The sequence below is a fragment of the Panthera leo genome, chromosome A1 (genome assembly GCF_018350215.1).
Source record: "Panthera leo isolate Ple1 chromosome A1, P.leo_Ple1_pat1.1, whole genome shotgun sequence".
In the NCBI taxonomy this organism is placed as follows: domain Eukaryota; kingdom Metazoa; phylum Chordata; class Mammalia; order Carnivora; family Felidae; genus Panthera; species Panthera leo.
The window spans coordinates 7337165-7347500 of NC_056679.1; positions in this window are offsets into that span (position 1 = coordinate 7337165).

The window sequence follows — 10336 nt, forward strand, 5'->3', positions numbered from 1 at the left end:
GTGTGTGTGTGTGTGTGTGCAGGTTCACCTCCTCCCTGCCTGGAGGGAGGTGAACGAAGCCAAAGTACCGATTCCTGAACATTGTTTCTCTTGACGCGTGTTTCCTCATCCGTCTTGGTCTGGCCTCCCCAACTGCGCCAACCTTGCTCGGCCCTGGGGTCCACTTCCTCCCCCAGCCTCCCAGGGCAGCCCCTCTCCACGCTTCTTGCTTCTTCTCGGCCCACCCTTTGTCTTCCAAAGTCACGCTGGGGCCTTTGTCTAGCCCTCCTCAAAACCACTTCTCTGAAGAGCCCACAGTCAGCAAAGCCAGCCAGCCCCGGAGCTTCCTTCCCCAGAAACGCAGATCAGCTCCCCCCCCACCCCACCCCCGTGGCCTCTTGTCTGTTACCCTCAGAGCAGGCTCAGAGTGAGCTGGGTGCCCCGGTCCGCCTGCCCGTTAGCTCCTGCACGAGTCAGGGCAGCGTGGGCCAGGGCTTCCCAGCAAACCGCCTAGCGGTCGTGGACGCATGTTCTGAGCCACCGAGGGGTGAGCAGGAAGCGTGTTCCATGACCACAGCGTTGTGCTTTCCGGGGGGTACAAGTCTGGCCGTGGGGCTGAAAGCACTGGCCGTGGTCTTACTCGAACCTCATCGAGGTCCGTGTTCGGGAATGCTTTCCATTCCGTGTGTCTCCTGTTCCGGCTTGGGATCAGATCGTGACCCGCTTCTGTCACCCACTGTTACGGGCCGAACTGTGTCTCCCCCACCCCCCCCTCCCTGACACGTAGGTTTAAGTCCTAACCCCCAACACCTCAGAATGTGGCTGTATTTAGAGACGGGGCCTCTAAAAAGGCAACAAAATTAAAGTGAGGCTACTGAGTGGGCCCTAATTCGATCTGCCTGGTGTTGTCCTCCTCGGAAGAGGCAGTTTGGACACAGACGTGCACCCGCAACACAGCAAAGGACCAGGGAAGGACACGGCGAGAAGGTGGCCACCTGCAAGGGGAGGAAAAAGGCCTCGGGAGAACCCCACCTGCCGACATTTGGCTCCTCAACATCCGGCCTCCAGAACCAGGAGAAAGATAAACTTCTGCTGTTTCAGCCACCGGCGTAAACATAGTATTTAAATTGAAACATCGTGGTATATTTGCCCCGCAGCCCTAGCAAAACTACCACATTCATTACGTGTTCAGATTTTCTCTTCATGCAGAGAAACCTCCTGTGCATGGAATCCGTTCCTTTGTGAGATGTGGGAATTCTGACCGGGCCGCCTGGGCATAAGAGGCCGGAGCTAGCTGTCTCCGTGGGACTGTGGCCATGCCTAGGCACTGCCTGTGCCAGGCACGCCCGGGCACAGTCACACAGAGGCAAGGTGGACAGTCAGGGCAGCCGCTGAGTCCCTGACGCCTCTCCCGAACTTCCAGCTGATTCTGACCATTCCCTCCCTGTTCGTACGGGCGTTTGCTTATTCCACAAATATCCGTCGAGCACCGACTAGTCTATGCATCAGCTAACGGTGAGAAAAACCATCCTGATGTACGAAGCTTACGTTTGAGAGGTGAGAAAGATTTTAGGCAAATCAACCACAAACTGGAAGAAAAACCACAATTAGATGAGGAAGACAGAAGAGAAAACCCCAACAAGGACCATGCACCCAGGAGCGCAGTGAATATTTGAGTCAGCCTCACATGGGAGACCTGAGATCTTAAGGATGAGGAGGAGTTAAGTAGGCAAAGATCGAGGTATGGAAAGAAGTGAAGGAAAGAGCAGCCTATGCAAAGGGACTGGGGTAGGGGGGCACAAGGCCCTCTCTAGGAAATGAGAAAAGGCCCAGGGATGGGAATGCAAAAAGCAAGAGGCAGTTCCTGGAACGGTAACATTGGAGAGCGAGGCAGGGGCTTAGGGCTGAACCCGGCTGGCTGGATTAAGGATTTGGGTTTTTGTTTTAAGACCAATGGAACCCACGGAAGAGTTTTAAGCAGAGGGCTGACTCAGATTTTTGGGGTTTGTTTTGGGTTTTGTTTTAAGTTTATTTATTCATTTTGAGAGAGAGGGAGAGAGAGAATCCCCAGCAGGCTCTGTGCTGCCAGCACAGAGCCCAGAGAGGGGCCTGAACTCACAAACCATGGGCTCATGGCCTGAGCCGAAATCAAGAGTTGGATGCCTCCTTGTGCCACCCAGCTGCCCCTCAGATTTGCGTTTTGAGGGACTCGCCATGGCTGCGGTATGGAAAACGGATGCGAGGGAAGTAAGGGGCGGTCAGAGGAGCCCAGCTGACTGGCCCCCTCACTGCAGCAGGGACCACACAGCCATCTCACGCTTGTTGTCCAGACAGCTCAGAGGGACAACCCTGGACTGAGAACCAGCTCCTTCCTGGTATGATCCGAGGGCCACAAGCAAAGGGCCCCTTCCCTCTGCCAGGAAAGTTCTCTCCTCTGCTTGCGGCAGAGCTGGTATCCTTCATGAAAGACCTACCCTTTGGGTCCAAAGCTGCGACCCCTGATAAATGCAAATGTTTCTGCAGGATAACACCCAAGCTGAGCAGCAGGTGTTGACTAGTCACCGGAAACAAGCTCACTGGGGAAGCACCGGCCAGCAGGAAGGCAGTCTCTTTGCGCTGAAAGTCCCCAGGGAAAGTTTGGCTAGGGGGCCTGTAGATCAGGCTTGGCTGTGGGAAGGCAGGGTGCCTGAGTTCCTCCTGAGGGGTCAGGAGGACTCAGGACAGTTGGAGTACAGCCGGTGGACCCAGAAGGAGGAGAAAGGGGCTGAAGGAGAGCCTGACTCCTTCAAGCCCTTTAGAATCACTCTCTCTATTTTACCCGTGAGCCACCGTTCAGACAAACCTGTGCGTCAGTTCACACAGCCTGAATACAGAGTCAAGACCCAAAGGGGTCCCCCAGTTCGGAACCTGGGGCTGCGTTCCACCTCAACAACAGGCCTGGAGCCACTCTGAAGAATCCAAGCCGTGGCCCCGCTGGATGATGGGCTGTGAGGTCCGTCCCACATACCATCCCATGAGCAAGTGACGGGCACACAGCAGAAGCACAGTGAACGCTTATTCAATGAGTGCGTCATCCGCACATGGGAAAGCCTGAGTACGTGCTTTGCAAAGAGCCCTGAATCTTCAGGGCAGGTCTAATAGCTTCGGTCTCCATAGTGAAAAGGTTCCTCAGGTGTCCCCACTGAAAGGCAAACGCTCCTGTCGGGAGCTGCGGGTCAGCTCTGAAGCCTTCTCAACCCACATTCATTCACTAAACATGGCTTGCTGCATTCTTTCGGTGCACCAGACCAGCGGTCTGGGGTACGGCAGTGACCAGCGTAGACAAGGTGGCTGCTTTCATACCAGCAGGGGAAAGAAATCCCAAAAGCGAACAAATAAACAAGACAGTTATAGACTGCCGAAGGAAACAGGGTATGTTAGAGTTCTGAACTTGTTGAAGAGCCATTTTCAGTAGTAGAGTGGTCAAGGAGCTTTCCCTGAAAAGAAATGTCTGGAGAAATTCCGAGTGACAAGGAGATGGAGGTGGCAAGAGCGGGAAGAGGGGCAATTCAATGCAGAGGGCTCGGCATGTGCAAAGGCCCTGGGGCAGGAAAAGAGTTTAGCAACGCAAGCTAGAGAAGAAAGGCCAATGTGGCGGGAGGCAAGCAGGAAGCGGAGCTCCCCCATGGATGGAGAAGGAGCTCCCCCATGGATGGAGAAGTAAGTCGATATCAAAAGCAGTCTTCAGGGGAGGGTACAGAACTTAGGTTTTATTCTGAGGGTAAACCCACCAGAAAAAAAGAACTGTTCATTGGATAGTTCTTAACGGGGGAGAAATCGTCTGGTTTGTTTCTAAAAGGCTGCTCTGAGGAGAACAGAGCTCAGGGCAGCGAGGTTAGAAGCCAAGAGGCCAGTTAGGGGAAAGATGACCATCCGGGACAGAGCTCATGGCAGTCTGGGTGCGGGCAGCAGCTGTGAAGGCGGTAGAGGGTAGTGACCAGGGTTTGCTTTGAGAAGGAAGCCGATACTTGCTGATGGATTGGATGTGAGGCTGGGAGCAGGATCCTGGGTGCCTGAGCAGTGGGATTAATGGTCCAGTCACCTACGAAGATGGAGAGAACTAGGTTGGAGAGGCTGGCGTAAGGAAGGGAGCGGGTCCCTTTGACCATGGTGTGCTGGAGAGGCCCAGGAGACATTCAAGTGCAGAGGCTGAACGGGCAACTGACACACACATTCGTGGTTCTCTTAGCTCTTTATGAACACTCGCACACTGAGCACCGTATAAGGCGCAGAGTATTCAACAGCAAGCAGGAGAGGAAGGGCCCTGTCCTCAAGCAGCTTGGGCCCCAGGGCCAGCAGATGGCCACTGGCCTTGTAAATGGGCACACACATCAAATGAGTCTTGCAGGAACGACAATAAGGAACAGTGGAGGGGGGGGGTGGTGGCAGGCAGACTGAACCCAGGGGTCTGGGGAGAAGATGTCTGAGCTAAGACCTGAATGATGAGAAGGACCAGGCCACAGCAGGGAGGAGCGCGGGGGCCTTGAAGGGGCAGAACGGAGACCAGTGCCCCAGGGGGATGTGAGCAGGTGTCATCCCAGAGGCCGGGGCGCTAGAGGATGTAGGGCCCCAGTAAGGGGCTGGAGCTGGTGGCTGCGGGATGGGAGGCTCTGGGAGGCTTGAAAGCAGGGTACTGACACAGGGGGCTACGCTGTAGGCAGATCGTTCCGAGGATAGAGAATGCAGGGCAGCGGGGAGAGAGACTGGGGGGCACCATGATCTGGGAGGCACTGGCTGGCAGGGCGGTGGGAAGCAATGGTCTCAGAGGCATTTTGGAGGCTGAGCCCCTCCACCGATTGGCTGCAGAGAACATGAGCCATCCCTTGAGATCCCTCAGAAAGGCTAGCGTGGAAGCCCCGGGCTGAATGGACGAGAGAGGAGGACTCGGGACTGAACTGGAATGTCAGGGCTCAGAGTCCTTGGGGAAGGTGGAGGAGGCTCTAGGAGGCAGGAGGCAAAGAAAGCTCACGGGGTCTGGGGTCTAGAAGGAGCTGCCTCAGCACTGCTGACGCTTGGGGCTGACGTGCTGTGGGGTGCCATCTTGCACCTCGTAGGACGTTAGGAAGCATCCCGGGGCCTCTGCCCACAGTTGGGACCACTGAACGTGTCTCCAGACATTGCCACACGTCCCTTAGGGCGTGAAACCACCTCCCGTTAAGAACCACTTAGCTGGAGACAATGAGCAGGCAGAGAGAGGGAGTGCCTCCTGAGGGTTATCCGTGTGGACTCAGGACTCAAACCCCCTGGGCTCCCACCCCGCTCCGCCATGCCACCTGCCAGCTGGGCGACTTCCACCCGTTTAACTTCCCTTTGCCTGAGGTTCTTGAGCTGTGTCAAGATCGGAGGGTCGCCTCACTCGGAAGGTTATACAGATCGTTACATGTGTTAATGTGGTAAGATGCTTAGAATAACGCCTGGCACATTGTTAAGAGTTAGTAAGAAGTGTTTTATATGCTGTGATGGAGGTGAACAGGGAGTGGTGCCCGTATATGCACACACACACACACACACACACACACACACGAGGAGTCCCTAGTCCAGCCTTAAAGCTCAGAGGGCAGCACTTGCTGGGGGAAGCCTCCTCTCAGCTGAGCCCCAGAGCCGGGATTAGGAGTCAGCCAAGGGAAGGGTTTGGGGTAGACGGGATGGGGGCGTCCCCGGAGGAGGAAAGAGTGTGAAAATGTCCTGACGGCCAAGAGAAGAGGTTGGCACTTTCAGTAAACAACAGAGAGTTTAGCCCTTGTGGCCGAAGCTGCCATGGTTAGGGGCAGGAGACGTGCGGAGAAACGTGGCTGGAGAGAGAAGGTCGAAAGCCAAGTTAAGGAGTGGGGCATTACCTGAGGTGGGTAAGGAGCCACAACGGGTGTTAGGCTAACAAATGATGGGAGCAGACAGAACGGGGAAAGATCACTTCCGCTGGAGAGCAGCTTGAGGGGAGCTAAGCCATCCTGACCTCTCATTCCTGAGCCTCCATGAGGCTCCGGTGTCCCCTTAACTCGGTGGGCTATCCCTGCCCATGCCTTCGGTTGACCCTCCTCTACTTACCTCTCCTCCCGCCCCTGCAACTTTCTCCTTCCTTTACACTCGCTTCAGCCCCCGGGCTTTAAAAGCCACCACGTGCTAAGGACGGCCCAAGTGAGTCATTCGTTCATTCTACAAACCTCTGAGGCCAATTAGTTGCCAGGAATTGTTCTCAATGCCCCAGTAACAACAGTGCACAAGGCAGACAAAACCCCTGCCCTCCTGGAGCTCCCGTTCTCGTGGGGCGAGACAGGCAATCAACAACAAACACGACAAATAAGCTCTTTGTTACGGATGTGTATATTATTGATGGTGACATCATAGGGCAAAACCATAGACTGCTAAGGAAACAAGGCAGACTTGTCGGCGGCAGGGGTGCGGTTTCAAACCCGGTGGCCAAGGAAAGCCTCACTAAGGACGTGCGGTCTGAGAAAGGTCCGTTTCAAAGGAAATGAGGGGCTCAGACGCGTGGATCTCCGAGAAGCGGTGTTCCGGGCAGAGGGAGAAGTCAGCTCAAGAGCCGTCCGGTAGGACCGGGCCTGGCACGTCAGAAGGAACCAAGGGAGCCACTGAGTGACCGAGGACGATCCGAGGCCCACGGGGGGCCCCAGCTCTCCTCCACCCCCAGGACCAGAGTCGGGCTTCCCGTCTGAAGACACAGAACCACCTCCCGCGGGCCAGACAGTGACCGTCAGCCTTCCTTCTCAGTCCCCTCGTCCATTCTGTCACCAAGCCCACCACTGCCACCTCCTAAACGTGTACCAAAGCCGTCCGTCGTTCTCCCCCACTGCTGCCTGCCTCTCTCCGGGACTTCCGAAGCCTCCTCCAGGCAGCCAACCTCCACTCCGCAGTCAGAAGCAGTGTGATCCTGACCACACGCAAAATTCAGATGCTGCCTCCCTCAAAACCTCTCCCGGAACTCGATGGTCCTTGAACTCCAAGCTCCTTCCCGAGGCTTCCGAGGACCGCCTTGCCCATCCCCCTGGCTTCCTGCTCCCTCCTCCCTCACTGCTCACCCTGGCCTCCCCCCTCCTTCTCAGACCCAGGCTGCTCTTTCCCACCCGCGCACGGGTGTCCCTTCGGCCTGTAACACCCTTCCCAGATTTCCTCCCAGGCCCTTCCTGCGAGTCTCAGCGGACACGTCACCTCTTGCAGAGGCACGGACTGCCCTGCCTAAATAGCCCCTCTCCTCTTGTTCTTTGGCGTTCCCTTATGCTCTCCCTTGTTCTCTTCACCGGGCTAGTGACGTATTTATTTGCACCCTTCACTTCCGCTCAACCGCAGCGGGGGAAGGCAGCACGTCTGCCTTGTGCACGTGTGCACCAGTGCCTGAAGTGAGTAGGAACGCCGGGAAATTCACGCAGAAGGCAATGAATGAACCGGGGAGCAGTTGCAGACTTCCAGTTGCTAACCGTGGTGATCCGGGCTGTGGCGGCGCAAGGAAGTAGGAGATCCCATTCTGGGGGGAAAAGCCATCAGGGCCTGGGGTCTCCCTAGATGTGCCCCAAGAGTCACCCTAAGGAAGCACCAGTACGACAGTGGCACCAGTCTGGGCGTGCTTGGGAGCATTCCCACGCCATCGGGCTCCTGAGACCCACCTCCTGTCTCCTCCCAGCTCCCCCTGCACACCAAACTCAATCCTTCTTCAGGGCAACAGGGAAAAGGGGCAGAGACCCAGCTATTGGAAAGCCCCTTTGGGCTCATTCAGTCCCACTTGCAGGCCCCCAGGCCAGGCTGCTGGGGAGGCAGAAACCCAGAGAGGAGAAGTGATCCGGCCGAGGCCACCCACCCACGCACGGAAGAGTGTGGACAAAATCTCATTTCTTCACCTGCAACCCCTCCACCATGCTACCTCTTCTAAAAGACAGCTTTGCCCACAGCCCAAATGTCCTCCCTGACTCCCGGCCGGCTCGGAGAACCGGGGCAAAGCTTCCAACCAGCTGGGCCAGAAGGCTGGGATCGGTAGCAGACAGCGGGAGGCTGGATTATGGAGCCATCGCTCATCCATCCCGTAAACGTTCATTCAGAGCTTTCTACAAAGCAGGCCCTCTCCATGACGCTGGAGAGTCGACCAGGAATTAAGGCGCTGAGAGAGGGGGCCTTCAGGAGACCCCCAGCCTGGAGCAGGGTACCAACAGACCTAACGTCACGAGTGTGACCCACACCCTGGCCACAGTACCCCCCCTCCCCCGCCCCGCCCTGTACTTGGTAACCCTGAGGAAGCTGGACAGGGAGAATCAGGATAAACTATGCTGGATGGGAGGAAAAGAAAAGTCGGGATGCTTACAGGGACGCAGACATTCAAGTTGCCGGGGCAGCTCTTCTCACAAGATCTACAAGGGATCTGGACACTTCCTGTTGTTCATTCATCCAGCAGATTTTTATTGAGCACGTAGCACATGCAAGAAACCATGACAGGCACTGACAAGGATGGCTCTCTGTTTACGAAAAGCCAGGAGCAGCCCTGCCCCCCCCCCCCCCCCACCGGCCTCCTGGTCTAGATACCGACCGAGGCCTCCGCTGTGGAGAGATCCTACAGACAGGCTCTGGAGAACTGAAATAACAGAATCCGATTGCTGCCCACGAGGAGTCTACAGTCCGAGGAACCAAAGGAACTTCAGAAACGAAGGGAGGCACGTGAGGCCCTGGGAGGCCGCCGTGGCTTCCAAGATCCCCGTTTACCTGTGACTGCTCTCGCAGGAAGGTTCGCCAGGGACCCCGAGTTACGTGGCTGTGCTTGGGTTGGTCAAGACCAACGGCTACTCTCGGTTACAAGTGGCAGAAGCCCAGCACGGACTGACGTAAGCACAAAAGAGAAGTGAGCGTCTTCAGGCACGGCCGCCACCGTTGTTCAAACGAGGGCGTCAGACGCGTGTCTCTCTTGGCTCATCCTTCTCTGCCTCGGTTTCGTCGTTGGGCCCTGAGATGCGGTAAACAGGGGTCCCGTTCTGAACCCGGGGAAGACAGTGAGCAAGGCACCTAAATGTCATTGCCCTCATGGAGCTCATAACTGGGCAGGCTGTATACCAACTGCTGGTAAAGAACGACTACCAGGCTCTCTGGGCTTATACCTTGCCGGCTTAGCGACCCCAACAGGGGGGAGAGAGGGTCTCCAGCGAAACTCCTAGGAGGTGCTTTGTTGGTTCCCTTTTGCCGTCTTTTCCCTCCAAGCTGGTCCCCACAGCAGGAGAGGCAGTGCTCTGTTAGCTGTCCCTCCCAGGATCCGGGAGGCCGCCAGCAGGGGAGAGGTAGGTCCTCTGATGCAAAGTGGCATGATATTATCAGACATCACTTGAACAAGAGAAAGGGACTAACCGGCAGATGCTGTGTCCGGCATAATCTAGGGTTAGGAGAAGGCAAAAGGGTATGGTCACCAGGAAACAAAGGAGAAGACACCCAAAGTCCCAGGGGAGCAGGGAGCGAGGGCCTTCAGGGAGGGAGGGCCCGGGAGAGAAGGCCGGGGCCCATCAGTCCATGGTTTCCTAAAGGAAACCAGTGTGGGAGCTGGAGTAGAAAGTTCTGGAATTGCAGCAAAAGCATGATTCGGAAGCCAGGCAAATCCGGCTTGCAATGTTATCTCCCCCTTAAGAGCTGCCCGACTTCTTCGGGTGAGTACTTGCCATCTATGAGCCACAGTTCCGTGAGGTTCCGGTGAGAGTGAAGTTAGAAAACGCACGCACACACCGGGCACAGAGCGGATATTCAAAGGTAAGGAGAGGAGCAGGGCGGGGGACGACAGGCGTCCAGCTCAAGCCCGAGCTGCTTGCACGTGCAAGGAAAGGTGGGTTTGTGTGTTTCCCTTCATGAAATTCTCTCACAGGACACACACGACCTCCTTGAGTGCAGTACCCAGAATGGCCTCTCGGGAGGACATCTGGGGTTTTGTCCACCGTCCCCACAGCAAGGTCAGAAACCCTCTCCCTGGGGCCCAGAACTCTGTGCTCTGGGCATTTCCCGGAGCCTCCTGGGCGGGGTGGGAAGCACCAAGTGTCTGGCCTCTAGCCACCTGGGAAAGGCCATGCCTTGGTTTGGAAGTGTCTCCTTTTGAGAATAAGGACCTTTGTGGTCCCCTGTATCTCCGAGAACCTCCACGTTCAGAGAGGCTGAAAGCCGGGCCCTACCCACCTCTGCCAACCGAATGGGAAGGAAGCAGGAGCGGGGAGGCATGCTTCAGTCTTTGCCTTCTCCCGATGATGCCCCTTATAGCCGCGGAGGTTTCAAAAGCGGGGGCCAAAGCAAGCGAAAAGGGCCCCTCCATTCTGGGTAACCTTCAAGTGGGACACCTAGGGAGGCTCAA